Here is a 15102-nt window from a genome sequence, read left to right as displayed (position 1 = left end):
GATCAATGAGATATTATCTTGTTATACTTTTAGCTCAAAATACAGAACAAATTGGGGGGGGGAATAGATAAGACACAATCAAAGGGAACTAGCAATATTGTAGAAGGGAACATCTTGAGCCATTTGAAGCTTTGCCATTTCCACCTAGGGGCACAGTGTAAAAAAGTAGACTGTCCTGCAAATCTGTGAGCAGTTACACAGAAAATTTTGCTATAGAAAGCTATAGTTCCACTGTAAGGGGGGGGGGGGGATCAGTCCTGTAGGTCACACCTAACAATGAAAACCCAGATAAACTTTGGTATGCCTAAGTTTCACTGAAATCCGTGTATCTTGAAATCCATGGATCTGAAGAACTTAATTGTATGCTTTCAATTTCACAAAATTAACATGGAAAATAAATACATGTTTCATTCATATAAATTTGATTAGAATGAATGATTAGGAGCTGAAATTGTGATATACTACGGAAGAAACATACCTCATATTATTGTATCTAAAAACAAACCTATTAGGAAGAACTCTGGAGGCAAACTATTGGGGACAGCAGTTGCCCTCATGTCTTATTTGTGACCTTTCTAGAATACCACACTGGCCGCTGCTGCAAACAGGATGTTGGACAAGATGCGAGGCAGGGATGTTCATAATTGTCATATTCACAACAGTAAAGACTTTGGGAACTCTCCCCCTCTCTCTCTCTCTCTCTCTCACACACACACATACACACGTGCGCGCGCCATGATCTCTGCATATTTTGGGGTATGACTGGAGCATTAGTAGACATAAACACAAAGTTGAGATTTTCATGAAAAAGCTTAAATGTAATGCACTTGGACAGGGGATGGTGATGTCACCAAATAAAGATGGGAGATTAGATCTAGATTTCCCTGTCCTGCTGCATAAAAGTGAGTGAAAAGAGCAGTTGAAATTGCAGAACTGTGAAAGTGTACGTTTCAGCTGTGGTATACACAAGGGATCGCCTCCCCCTCCAAAAAAGGAACCTAAAATCTTACTTTGGGGTGCAGCACAGACAAGCTAGTTCTGCCCCCCGGAAAACGATGGTTGCCCCACAATGCAATTAGATGGATGAAGGGAGGGTTGACTGAGCTGGGAGCCCATGATGGAAACAACTAATCAAATGAAACAACATAGACATGATCTCACTACTGAATGGGCCTCCATTATTAAGCCACTACAGTATACGATCTCTGATATGATAGCACTCTTCAAGTACTTGAAAGGTTGTCACAGAGAAGAAGGCCAGGATCTCTTCTTGATCATCCCAGAGTGCAGGACACGGAATAATGGGCTCAAGTTACAGGAAGCCAGATTCCAGCTGAACATCAGGAAAAACTTCCTGACTGTAAGAGCAATACGACAATGGAACCAATTACCTGGGGAGGTGGTGGGCTCTCCCACACTGGAGGCCTTCAAGACGAGGCTGGACAGCCATTTGTCAGGGATGCTCTGACTTGGATTCCTGCATTGAGCAGGGGGTTAGACTCGATGGCCTTGTAGGCCCCTTCCAGCCCTACTATTCTATGATTCTATGATTGTATGATGTGTCTTCTAAGCTGATGGAAATAGCAGAAATAGTAAATGAAGCTATGGATCTGAGCCTCAAACATCAAAGAAAATTTCAATTGATATCTAAAACCACACTAGACTTGCAGTTAAAATTAGACGACTTGGGAAACCGCAGCAGATAATTCAACCTATATACTCGTGGTATATGAGAGTCTGCATAGGGCCTATGCTCCAAATGCCATGCTGCTTCTGAATCTTTGGGACACACCATGTCTTGGAGGTGAATGACCTCAACCTGGAAATGGCTGTCAGAGCAGACCAATGCTAGTCTCTCACAGGGTGAGGCTTCTGTATCTGGGTTACTGTCATTGCTGCCGTCTCCTACACTCCTTGCTCCTGGTGACGTATGCAAGAGACACAGGCGGTACAAAGATTTCTCCAGTCCTCACATGTTCCAAGTACCGCACCAATATGTAGAGCATTTAGACCAGAGCTATGCAGTCAAGTTAGTCCATCTGTAAGCACCTTGAAACAATGCAGTGATTACTCGAAGCCAACATGTATTTGTCAATAACAAATCCTGCTAGACAAATCTGATCTCATTTTTTGATCAAGTAACCTCCCTTGTGGATTGTGGGAATGCTGTGGACATAATATACCTTGACTTCAGCAAAGCTTTCGACAAAGTGCCCCATGATCTCCTGATGGGCAAACTAGCCCAAAGTGGGCTAGATGAAACAATGATCAGGTGGATCCACAGCTGGCTACAGAATTGGACTCAAAGAGAGTTTATCAATGGGACCTTCTCAAACTGGGGAGAGGTAACAAGCAGGATACTGCAGGTCTCAGTCCTGGGCCCAGTGCTCTTCAACATTTTTATTAATGACGTAGAGGAGGAGGTTCAGGGAACACTGATCAAATTTGCAGATGACACAAAATTGGGCGGGATAGCTAATACTTTGGAAGACAGAAACAAAATTCAAAGTGATTTTGATAGACTGGAGCGCTGGGCAGAAAACAACAGAATGACATTTAACAGGATAAATGCCAAGTTCTGCACCTAGGAAAAAGAAACCAAATGCACAGTTACAAGATGGGGGATACGTGGCTCAACAACACTACAAGCGAGAAGGATCTTGGAATTGTTGTCGATCACAAGCTGAAGATAGCCAACAATGTGATGTGGCTGCAAAAAAGGCAAATGCTCTTTTGGGCTGCATTAATAGAAGCATAGCTTCCAAATCCTGGGAAGTACTAGTTCCCCTCTACTCAGCACTGGTTAGGCCTCATCTGGAGTACTGTGTCCAGTTCTGGGCACCACATTTTAAGAAGGATGCAGGCAAGCTGGAGAGGGTTCAGAGAAGGGCAACAAAGATGATCAGGGAACTGGAAACAAAGCCCTATGAAGAGAGACTGAAAGAACTGGGCATGTTTAGCCTTAAGAAGAGAAGACTGAGGGGAGATATGATAGTGCTCTTCAAGTCCTTGAAAGGTGGTCACAGAGAGAAAGGCCAGGATCTCTTCTCGATCATCCCAGAGTGCAGGACATGGAAAAATGGGCTCAAGTGTCAGGAAGCCAGATTCCGTCTGAACATCAGGAAAAATTTCCTGACTGTTAGAGTAATACAACCATGGAACCAATTCCCTAGGGATGTGGTGGGCTCTCCCACACTGGAGGCATTCAAGATGAAGTTGGACAGCCATCTGTCGGGGATGCTTTGACTTAGATTCCTGCATTGAGCAGGGGGTTGGACTTGATGGTCTTATAGGCCCCTTCCAACCCTACTATTCTATGATTCTAAGCTCATGGTTGTTATGTGTTTGGGTACCTGGACACCCCAAGCACAAACAGGGACTTGCCCCTGAATACTATCTTCCACTTTTCAATTTTCTGCTTCAGGTACCTAATTCTGCAGGAATGGAGTGTTGAAAGAAAGATGGAAGACAATAGCGCTAAAACTGCCTTGCTGAGAGATTCACATCAAAGATCTTCAATAACTAAATTTGTACTGCTTTAGCTTGTACCCAAGTTAGATATGCGGCCATATTTAAAATCTCAAGCCAAGAAAAAAATACCCATTAAGTCATTCTAAAACTGCCAAGAAAAGCAAAACAAGTTGATAGAATGTGGCTACAACACTGAGTTGAATATTCAACTATTCTGCATTAATATAGGAATATCTCAAAATAAAATTGTTTGTGACATAGACATTGCTTGGATCCAGACCAAATTAGTCATGCTGTAGTCCACTGATTTGATTGAGAACTGGCAAATAGAGGGAGAAAACGTGGAGGCAGTGTCAGACTTTGTCTTTCTAGGCGCAAAGATTACTGCAGATGCTGACTGCAGCCAGGAAATCAGAAGACATTTACTTCTTGGGAAGAGAGCAATGACAAATCTTGATAAAATAGTGAAGAGCAGAGACATCACACTGACAACAAAGGTCCGCATAGTTAAAGCAATGGTATTCCCCTAGTAACCTATGGCTGCGAGAGCTGGACCATAAAGAAGGCTGAGCGAAGGAAGATAGATGCTTTTGAACTGTGGTGTTGGAGGAAAATTCTGAGAGTGCCTTGGACTGCAAGAAGATCAAACCAGTCCATACTCCAGGAAATAAAGCCAGACTGCTCGCTTGAGGGAATGATCTTAAAGGCAAAACTGAAGTACTTTGGCCACATAATGAGAAGACAGGATACCCTGGAGAAGATGCTGATGCTAGGGAAAGTGGAAGGTCAAAGGAAGAGGGGCCAACCAAGGGCAAGATGGATGGATGATATTTTGGAGGTGACGGACTCGACCTTGGGGGAGCTGGGGGTGGCGACGGCCGACAGGAAGCTCTGGTGTGGGCTGGTCCATGAAGTCACAAAGAGTCAGAAGCGACTGAACGAATAAACAACAGTCCATTGATTCAATGGGACTAAAGCATGACAAACTTAGACTGAGTCCAACTCACTATGTTTTCATCTTAGCACTCACTTATCTAAGGTTGCATTTATCCTAAGACAAAATGGAATTCATTCTCCTTTCTCAACACCAAACAGTGGGACCACTAAAACAGTGGGAACACTGGGGGACTTAATTTACTCTATTTTTTAAAGCAGTTATGTGATGAAAAGTATTTTCTTATGTATATTATATTATGGTTATGACAGCGAAGCCTCCAACATTGGCTGAGTTGGTGTGATGCAGTTCAAGGAAATTTTCCACAAAACAATAGGTCACCTTAGTGTGGGAAGAAGAAATAATCACATTTGGTTGGGATTAGAACCTCACAAAGACACTAAGGGCAGGAGGATCTGTGCGGAGCAGGCTGAGAGGTGAGTGGGAAGTGGATCAGGAGACCACAGGCAGGATGACTAGTGTACTGAGAAAAAGAAACCTGGGCAAGGCAAAGGGTCGATGGAGAAAGCAATCCATCCGCCTCAGGCTTCTGTTAAAAGAAGCTAACATTTTGCTCATAAGCAGTGGGTGTGATTGTGAGGGATGAATTTCACATACTGATTTGAACTAACCAGTCAGTGATTTGGCTGCAAGCTTCTAGTTTCTTAAGAAAACCTAGTTTTATTGGGGTGTCTAATTTCACTGACATTCTGCATCTAGAGAGAAAATTTTCTTCCTTATATTTTTCACACAAGGCAGCTATCTATTCATGCAGAATGAAACCAGGTATACTAGGAGTTAAAGAAAAAGCATTTCTGTATTTGCCTAGCTCAAAAAGATTTCCACCAATTCATCCGAAGACTTCAAAGCGTTTGAATTTGGCATTTAGACTGGTTTGAATTAGAGCTCAGTTCTCCATCCTGAGTTTCCCAAGTTCATAGTGAAACTGCCTGTTGCTTCTGGATTTCATTAGGGCCAATTTTCTTATCTTTTCTTCATCTTTTGGTTGGATCCCCTGGAAATGCAACGTAGCATTCAATGGAGCAGCATAACAAGGTGCTGCCTTTAAGGCATGCACCGTCTCTTAAGACTGGGGAAAAAAGGATACAACCCATTCTCTTCACTTTTCTGCCTCTCCAGGGACTATAGACTGTAAACTTCAAAGCCTCTTTTTACATTAAAATCAATAAAAGTGAATCAGGAAAAGGTTTTCAAGGCAGCTGGTTAAGAATCTCAAAGGTCACTTGATGAACTATTATCATGAAAAAACCTGGCACAAGATTAAACAGGTTTCTAATGTAACTCTCAGGCTGAAGGTGTACGTAAGTACATGTGCATATACCGCTGAAGTTATTTTCTATGCAAGTGACCTGTAAGCATATAATATTTTTCTAGCAGAAGACCACTCCTGCATTCAGGCAGGTGCCTGTTTGTGCCTCACAGGGGCATGTTGGGAATGTCGGCTTGGTCAGTGGTGATGGTCCTGGCCCTGGCTGGCCTTCCAGGCTGTACTGGGTGCTGAGCTTCTGTGGCCTTTCCTGAAGCTGGCACCATGCAGTGGTCCAAGATCTGGGGATTAGCCAAAGCAGATGATAGGAAAGAATTTCTTCTGATTAGCCTTTTGTTCATTTAACAAATTATGCTGCCTCCATCGCGTCTGCAGAGTGCTGCCCCAGGAGGCTGTTCCAAGTGGTCCGGAGCCTGGTCGGTCCTGTGGCTCCGGAACCACTGGAGCATTCTAAGGCCTCCTGTGAGGCTTTGGCAAGGCACTTTGCAGATAAAATTGATCAGATTAGGTGTGTTACTCTGCACACTGTGGATACAGTTAGTGAGCAAGAGGCGGCCTGTGGCAAACCGGTTTTGTGGGATCGGTTCCAGCTTCTTCCTCCTGATGAAGTGGACAAGGTGCTTTCATCTGTAAGGCCAACCACCTGCTTACTTGATCCTTGCCCATCTTGGCTCATTATGAGCTGCAGAGAGAGACTGGGTGAGGGGATCAAGGTGGTGGTGAACGCCTCCCTTGAGGAGGGAGTGATGCCATCAGCCCTCAAGGAGGCAGTGATAAGACCGCTCTTAAAGAAGCCCTCCTTGGATCCTCAAGTTCTGAACAACTTTCGCCCAGTCTCAAATCTGCCATTTTTGGGCAAGGTGATTGAGCGGGTGGTGGCGGTGCAGTTGAAGGCACACTTGGAAGAAACTGATTATCTAGACCCATTTCAGTCGGGCTTCAGGCCTGGGCATGGGACAGAAACGGCCTTGGTCGCCTTGGTGGATGATATGAGGAGGGCTCTGGATAGGGGTGAATGCTCCTTCCTTGTTCTCCTCGACCTCTCAGCAGCTTTTGATACCATTGACCACGGTATCCTCCTGGACCGCCTGGAGGGGTTGGGCATTGGAAACACTGTATTGCGGTGGTTCCAGTCCTTCCTCTCTGGCAGGTACCAGAGGGTAGCACTGGGAGAGGAGGTTTCGGACCCGTGGCCACTTACTTGTGGGGTGCCACAGGGTTCCATCCTCTCCCCGATGCTATTTAACATCTATGTGAAGCCACTGGGGGCTATCATCAGGAGGTTTGGGGTGCAGTGTCATCAATATGCGGATGACACTCAGCTCTACCTCTCATTCAAATCTTCACCAAGGTTGGCCGTAGAATCCCTGTCCAAATGTCTGGAGACGGTGAGTGGCTGGATGGGGAGGAATAAGCTGAAGCTCAACCCTGACAAGACCGAGGTACTTTTGGTGGGAGACAAAAGGAGGCTGGGGGATGTTGACCTGGTGTTGAATGGGGTACAGCTACCCTTGAAAGACCAGGTCCGCAGCCTGGGGGTCATTTTGGACTCCCAGCTGTCCATGGAGGCTCAGGTGTCAGCTGTGAGCCGGACAGCGCTGTATCAACTCCATCTGATACGGCGGCTGCGCCCCTACCTTCCCGACCATCTGCTCCCATCGGTAGTACATGCCCTGGTCTCCTCTCGTTTAGACTACTGTAATGCGCTCTACGTGGGGTTACCCTTGAAGACGGTTCGGAAACTGCAGCTGGTACAGAACGCGGCGGCTCGCCTGATTAAAGGCAGCCGCCGGCGAGATCACATCACTCCAGTGCTGAAGGAGTTGCACTGGTTACCAGTTGTTTTCCGGGCCAAATTCAAGGTGTTGGTTTTGACCTTTAAAACCCTATATGGTTCCGGCCCAGCCTATCTTAAGGAGCGCCTCCAGCAACACCAGACAGGCCGCTTAACAAGATCAGCCTCGGATGGCCTTCTCTCTGTCCCATCAGCCAGGACAGCTAGACTGGTGGGGACGAGGGAGAGGGCCTTCTCTGTGGTGGCCCCCACTCTGTGGAACTCCCTCCCTAGGGAACTCCGTCATGCCCCCTCTTTAATGAGCTTCCGTCGTGCATTAAAAACGTGGTTGTTCAGGCAGGCATTTGGGGTGGGTTAGGGTATTTTTTTTTTTTTTAATTTTATGGTAAAATTTTATTGTTTTAAATTGTTTTATGGTGTGCTGTGCATCGCCCAGAGTGGCTGGGTGACCAGTCAGATGGGCGATTAATAAATTTAATAAATAAATAAATAAATAAATAAATAAATTTAAGAGGGCTGAGGCCTGCATCTGATTTCAGTCCTTAGTAAAACTTTGCATGCAAGTGCTGAAGAGTGGCAGAGGACTTGGAACTGGGAGTGACCCAGCAGCAGCAAACAGCAGCTTGGAAGGCAAGAGAGGCATTGTTATCATCAGAGAGTGAACTTACCAGTGGGGAAACACTTTGACATAAAAATATGTGAATTGCTATTTTGCTCCAGGGATGGTGACAGTAAGAAAGAGGAATTTGGGAAATCTGATAATGAGTATAAGGAGCCCATAAAATCAAAACTAGGAAAACCAGATCACCACGTTCAGCCTCTATATGGAAGTGCTGGCTTCTGTTCAACTGGACTCAATGTAGCACACTATCAAGTATTTAGAGATGGTAAGGCAGACCTTTTAGCTGCAAGTGGCTAATTCCTACAATGCTAGCAACCCTTGTATAAGATGGAATAGAAACCATGTTGATCTTGGGCTTGACTTGGTATCACAAAGGTCTGGCACTAGGACAGTGAGATGCCCTTTCACAGATCAGTATCTCTCCCCCCACTTCATAGGGGGCTCTTTATAGAAAGTCAGCTGGACATTTACCAGGGGAAGTGCTTTAGGGTATTCAGAATGTGACTTTGGCCGTACTCAGCTCATCATGCTTTTGCAGGAAGGGTGGGCCTGGCCACTACAACTGAAGTGGACAGCCAGCCAGGGGGCAAAACTATCCAAGGTGACAATAAATTTCCCACTATCATCTTCAGTGCCACCCCAGAGTGGCCCTCTAACATATGCCTGTTACATTAATTTATGTGTTTGCATTGTGAAATGTGACCCAGGTTAGATAGGGTTAACAGAGTGTTAGAGAGTGAGTGAAAGGTGGGAGGGTTTGTGTGTATGTGTGAAGATTCTGAGGTTTTAAAAGTGTTAAAAGGAGAAAGCTGACAGTTAGCCAGATAGGGCCTTAGAGATTGAGGAAGCTACATCTAGTGAGTGGGGTTTTAGGAACAGGATTTAGAAGGCGTAGAGTAGGTAGGTTAGGACCAAGCATAGATTGACTAATATATAACTCTTCTTGTATTAAAAAAATATTTGTTTTATTATAACTACAAAATCCCATGTGTTCTTTTCATCAGGTAGAAGCCAGAGAAGGTAGAACCCAGAGCAAGAATGTCACAGGCCCCAACTCTCATTAGGCTTCAGACACTAAGGCACCTCTTGAAAGCTTAAGGAACTCACCTCTTGGAAAGTTTTACACAGGGCTGCTGCATTCCTTACATGGCGGTGAGAGTGGCTGCAATGGCTAACAATCTAAAATCTGTGCTGGGCAGGAAGGGGGTTATGGCCAAAATGTTGCGCAAGGAAAAGAGGGAAAGGCAGATTGCAGGCATGTGTCTCCTCCCTTCAGAGACCTACACGTTTCTCCACTAGGGTTGGTACCCAAAAAATCTCTGGGGAGTTCAAGCTAATTTACCTTATGTCTTATCCTAAAGGGGCATCTGCTAATGGCAACACTGACCCAGATTTCTGTCCCTGCGCCATTGTTCTTTTGACCTTGCAGTGCAGTTGTTTAGGGCCTGCCATTAGGGCAGAGTGCAACATTCAGTCTGCTTTCAGCTGCTGCCAATGAATCTCCAAGACTTTACGTTACCGAGTTTCAAATTCCAGGAAGGGTTATTATGCTGGCAAGGACATCCCAATGTCCTTTTCATGTTCCATCTCCTGTGCTGCTTTTGAAAGTTCAGCACCTTCCTTGAATGGGTGGTTAAGGACAAAGCCATGCTAGCATATATCAAGCAGCTCAGCATGAGAGACCAAGTATGAGTCTGGGGAGGCAGACACTGGGGAAGCTTTAACTGCTCCTGACCTTGGAATTTAAAAAGACAGGCCCTCCTAAGGTGCTTGTATTATAGCTTGGACAGAATGATCTGTGTGAAGAAAGACCATTAACATCTTATGTAAGGTATGCAAAGACTTCAAGGGGATCAGATCAGGATGACCTGGTCAAAGCTCTTCATATCAGATTGGTACAGTGAACAGTTTAGTATTAGTAAGCAAAATACATGAAGTCAATAAGAGACAGACAATTCTACCAATAAACTACCATTTCAAAATGTTTCTAATACCTAATGCATCTTTCCATAATTATACACTAAAATGACCTCTTGCTTCTTGAAGTATTGGGAAAATGACAACTGCACAGCATCATTAAGTTAAAAATGTATCCACATGTAATGCAGTAAAGCAAAGCAGGAATTCCACATACTTACGGGTAATAAATCAGACAATATACTGCCATGCTGTTCAATAATCTCTAATACTGAATTAAGTAGAGACTTGAGGAAGTGCAAATGGACCATAATAGTTGCTACAAAGAATGTAGAAGAGAGTTGAAGAAAAGCCAAAAATGAGGGTTTCACTATATCTCTTCCAGGATCAGATCCATGTTTGAGGGGACCCTTGGCATAGCACCTTCTAGTGGGCCTCCACCTACATTAATGTGCTCCCCCATAAGCTCTGGTTAAGACTTAAGCCGGTGGTTTCCTGGGTTTTCTGCAGTTTTCTCCCCCAATCTAAAAGGCTGAAATGCCTCTCCCAAGGCTTAGTTTCTGGTAGTAAGAGCTTCAAACTACAATGTGCTGGTAATTTTTGTATTCTTGGCTCTGTTCCCTTTGCCTTCAGTTCTGCCTACCATTGGAATGAAGCCCTCGAGACCTTCCCTGAAATTGAATTTGGCCCTCGGGCTGAAAGCAGCTTAATTGGTAGCAGGCACTGGTGGAGGAATAGCAGCATTCCCAAGAGCATCAGGGAAGCTTGGAGCCGAATTTAAATTTCCTAAAATATCCTGGAGCATCCCCAGCATAGCATTGTTTTGGGGCATTGCTGGAAATTAAAATGGCCCCTTTTGGGGAAGGGGGCACCATTTTAATTTCCCATAATAATAATAATGATAATTCTTATTTAATAAGCAGTGACAGATTTTACTTTCTTGGGCTCCAAGATCACCGCAGACGGTGACTGTAGCCATGAAATTAAAAGACGCTTGCTCCTTGGGAGGAAAGCTATGGCCAACCTAGACAGCATAGTAAGAAGCAGAGACATCACCTTGCCGACAAAGGTCCGTCTAATCAAAGCTATGGTTTTCCCAGTAGTAATGTATGGCTGTGAGAGCTGGACTATAAGGAAGGCTGAGCGCCGAAGAATTGATGCTTTCGAACTGTGGTGCTGGAGAAGACTCTTACGAGTCCCCTGGACTGCAAGGAGGTCAAATCAGTCCATCCTAAAGGAAATCAACCCTGAGTGCTCATTGGAAGGACAGATAATGAAGCTGAAGCTCCAATATTTTGGCCACCTAATGCGAAGAGAAAACTCCCTGGAAAAGACCCTGATGCTGGGAAAGACTGAAGGTAAAAGGAGAAGGGGACGGCAGAGGATGAGATGGCTAGATAGCATCACGGATGCAATGAATATGAACTTGAGCACGCTCTGGGAGAGAGCGCAGGACAGGAAGGCCTGGCGTGCTATGGTCCATGGGGTCACGAAGAGTCGGACACGACTGAACGACTGAACAACAACAACAACAACAAATATACCGCTTACCATATTTAAAAGTATCTCTAAGCAGTTTATAAAGGGAATTTGTCTTGGGCCTCTCAGCAGCTTTGGATACCATCAACCTTGGTATCCTTCTGGATAGGTTGTCTGTGCTAGGAGTTGGAGGCACTGCGCTGCAGTGGTTCTGATCCTACTTGGGTGGCCAACTCCAGAAGGTGGTGCTGGGGGATGATTGGTCTGTGCCTTGGCAGCTATGCTATAGGGTTCCACGGGGCTCTATTCTATTGCCCATGCTGTTCAACATCTACATGAAACCACTGGGGGAGATTATCCAAAGTCATAAATGTGCAGACGATACCTACCTCTACCTCTTCTTTTATCAAATCCAGGTGAAGCAGTGGCTTTTCTGAATCAGTGCCTGGGCACGGTGAAGGACTGGATGAGAGCCAATAAACTGGGACTCAATCCAGACAAGACAGAGGTACTGTTAGTCGGTGGTTCATCTGCCTGGCCAAGTGATGTTCAATCCATTCTCGAGGGGATTGCACTTCCCCTAAAAGATCAGGTTCCTAGTTTGGGGCTCCTGCCACAGAGCACCTTTTATCAGCTCAGGCTGATGTACCAACTACATCCTTATCTGGACAGGGGTAGCCTAGCTACAGTTATCCATGCTCTGATAAACTCTCATCTGATTACTGCAACACATTATATGTGGGGTTGCCTTTGAAAACAGTCCAGAAACTTAAGCAGGTCCAAAACAGGGAAGCAAGACTGTTAACGAGGACTGGCCAATGTGATCATATTATGCGCTGTCCATGTCTGGGCCTGATTCAAAGCACTGGTATTAACATTCAAAACCCTAAATGCTTGGGGTCAGGTTATCTGAAGGATTGTCTCCTCCCATATACATCTTCCTAAACCCTAAGATCATCCTCAGCAGTCCTTCTCTGGGAGCCCCTGCCAAAGGAAGTGAAGTGGGTGGCTACCAAGAAGAGAGCCTTTTCTCCTGTGTCACCTGGGTTGTGGAATGAGCTTCCCAGAGAGGCTTGCCTGGCGCCTACATGTGCTCTTTCTGGCACCAGGTGAAGACCTTTTTATTTTTCCAGGCATTTCAGTCTTTTACGTCTGTTGTTTTAAATCTGTCACTGTATTTAAATCTTTGCATTGCTGCTAGGTTTTATCGTGGTCTTTACTGTTATTTTATACTGTCGTTTAACATTTTTTAATGCATCTTATCTAGTATTTTATGGTTTTAGTTCTTGTGAACTGCCCAGAGAGCTTCAGCTACTGGGCGGTATAGAAATGTAATAAATAAATAATAAATACATACAGTCAGGGCCAGAAATATTGGAACAAAGGTTGGCCTCTGTACACCACCACATTGAAGTTGAAAGGAAACACACCCAGATGGGAGCGAAGTCAGGACTTGCAGCTGTAATTCAAGGGTGTGACAAAAGTGGGGCACTAACCATTCAAGAAGGACAGCCAGTGGCATGCACACACACACATTGTTAGTGGCTCATAAGTAATGGAACAAACCAACATCATTTCAAATTTAAGGATCACCTTTAATACCTGGACAAAAATCCTTTGCAGTCAATGACTGCCTGAAGTCTGGAAACCATGGACATGACCAAATGCGGAGTTTCCTCCCTCAAGATGCTTTGCTAGGCCTTTACTGCAGCTGCCTTCAGCTGCTGCTTGTTTGTGGGTCTTTCTGCCTTCAGTCTTATCTTCAGTGAGTGAAAAGCATGCTCTATTGGGTTGACATCAGGTGACTGACTTGGTCATTGAAGAACATCCCACTTCTCTGCCTGGAGAAACTCTCGGGTAGCTTTTGCTGTATGTTTTGGGTCATTATCCATCTGCAATATGAAGTGGCGTCCTATCAATTTGGCAGCATTTGGCTGAATCTGAACAGAAAGTACAGCCCTATACACTTCAGAATTCATCCTGCTGCTTTTATCAGCAGTCAGGTCATCAATAAACACCAGTGACCCGGTTCCATTGGCAGCCATACATGCCCAGGCCATAACACTGCCTCCACCATGTTTGACAGATGATGTGGTATGCTTTGGATCATGAGCTGTTCCTTTCCTTCGCCATACTTTTCTCTTCCCATCATTCAGGTACAAGTTAATCTTGGTTTCATCAGTCCAAAGAATCTCATTCCAGAACTGGGCAGGCTTTTTTAGGTGTTTGCTGGGAAAGGCTAATCTGGCCTGTCTGTTCTTGAGCATTAGCAGTGGTTTGCACCTTGTTGTGAAGCCTCTGTATTTACATTCATAAAGCCGTCTCTTGACTGTAGATGTTGACAATGACATGCCTACCTCCTCAAGAGCATTCTTGACCTGGCTAGATGTTGTGAAAGCGTTCCTCTTCACCATGAGCAGAATTCTGCAGTCATCCACTTTAGCTGTCTTCCATGGTCCGCCAGGCCTTTTGCTGTTGCTGAGCTTGCCAGTTAATTCCTTCTTTTTCAGGATGTTCCAAACTGTTGTGTTGGCCACTCCCACTGTTTTTGCTATCTCTCTGATGGGTTTATTTTGTTTCCTCAGCCTAATGATGGCCTCCTTCACTCACATGGACACCTCGTTGGACCTCACGTTGGGAGTTCCAGTGAACAGCTCCCAAATGCAAATGTAACACTCAGAACCACCTCCAGGCCTTTTCTCTGCTTGACTGGTCATGGGGTACCCAGGAAACAGGCCACACCTGGCCATGCAGCTGCTTGTCAGCCATTCGTTCCATTACTTATGAACCACCAACAATGGGGGGGGGGTGTATGCCACTAGCTGTCCTTCCTGAATGGTTAGTGCCCCACTTTTGTCCAACCCCTTGAATTACAGCTGAAAGTCCTGACTTCGCTCCCATCTGGGTAGGGATGTACGAAGGTCCCCTTACCTGGCTCCGCCGGGTTCCGCTGGGTGGGGGAGGCGCTCCGTCCCTCCCCCCGGAATCCTGGCCGGCCGGCTCTGATCCGCGGGGATTCCACGGAGCCGCCGGCCGGCTCCGCCAGCAGCTGGACATCCGGCCGCTGGCTAGCAGGGACGCAAATGGCGGTGTCCGTAGCCGCCGCCGTTTGCGTCCCTGTAGTCAGCCGTGATAGGCTACGTAAAGACTTACGTAGCCTATCACGTCTGGCTTAAAACAAAAAAACGCGCGTACACAAATGGTGGCGGCTACAGCCGCCGCCATTTGCGTTCCTTATTTTTGGCCGTCTTAGTTTACGTAAATATTTATGTAGACTAAGACGGCGAAAATAAGGGGGAACGCAAATAGCGTTTGTTTTGTTTTTTAAGCCAGACGTGATAGGCTATGTAAGTCTTTACGTAGCCTATCATGTCTTGTAAAAAAACCAAACAAACAAAGCAACAAGACTGCAAATGGCGGCGGCGGCAGCCAGTCGGAAGACCAGCCGCTGCAGCCGCCGCCACCGCCACCCAGAAGATCCGCCCCAGGTAAGTCTCGTCCCGGGGGGGATCCGCGGGGGGGGCGGGGGGGCAGGCCGTTCCGCCACAGATTTGGGGGGGCCTAATGCACTGGCATTCGGCCTCATTGAGATCCAT

At 45.7% G+C, this 15102-nt stretch overlaps 1 protein-coding gene across 15 annotated transcripts in view; it reads right to left on the bottom strand.

Moving 5' to 3' along the window:
• Positions 1–15102, bottom strand: part of HDAC4 (histone deacetylase 4) — a 240882-nt gene that overhangs the window by 19127 nt on the left and 206653 nt on the right. The window lies entirely within an intron of this gene.

Source organism: Heloderma suspectum, chromosome 1 (genome assembly GCF_057233095.1).
Source record: "Heloderma suspectum isolate Gila_16-S chromosome 1, 16-S_ref, whole genome shotgun sequence".
Lineage (NCBI taxonomy): Eukaryota > Metazoa > Chordata > Lepidosauria > Squamata > Helodermatidae > Heloderma > Heloderma suspectum.
Note: the sequence above shows the minus strand (reverse complement) of the source record. Positions and strands in the feature narration are given on the sequence as shown.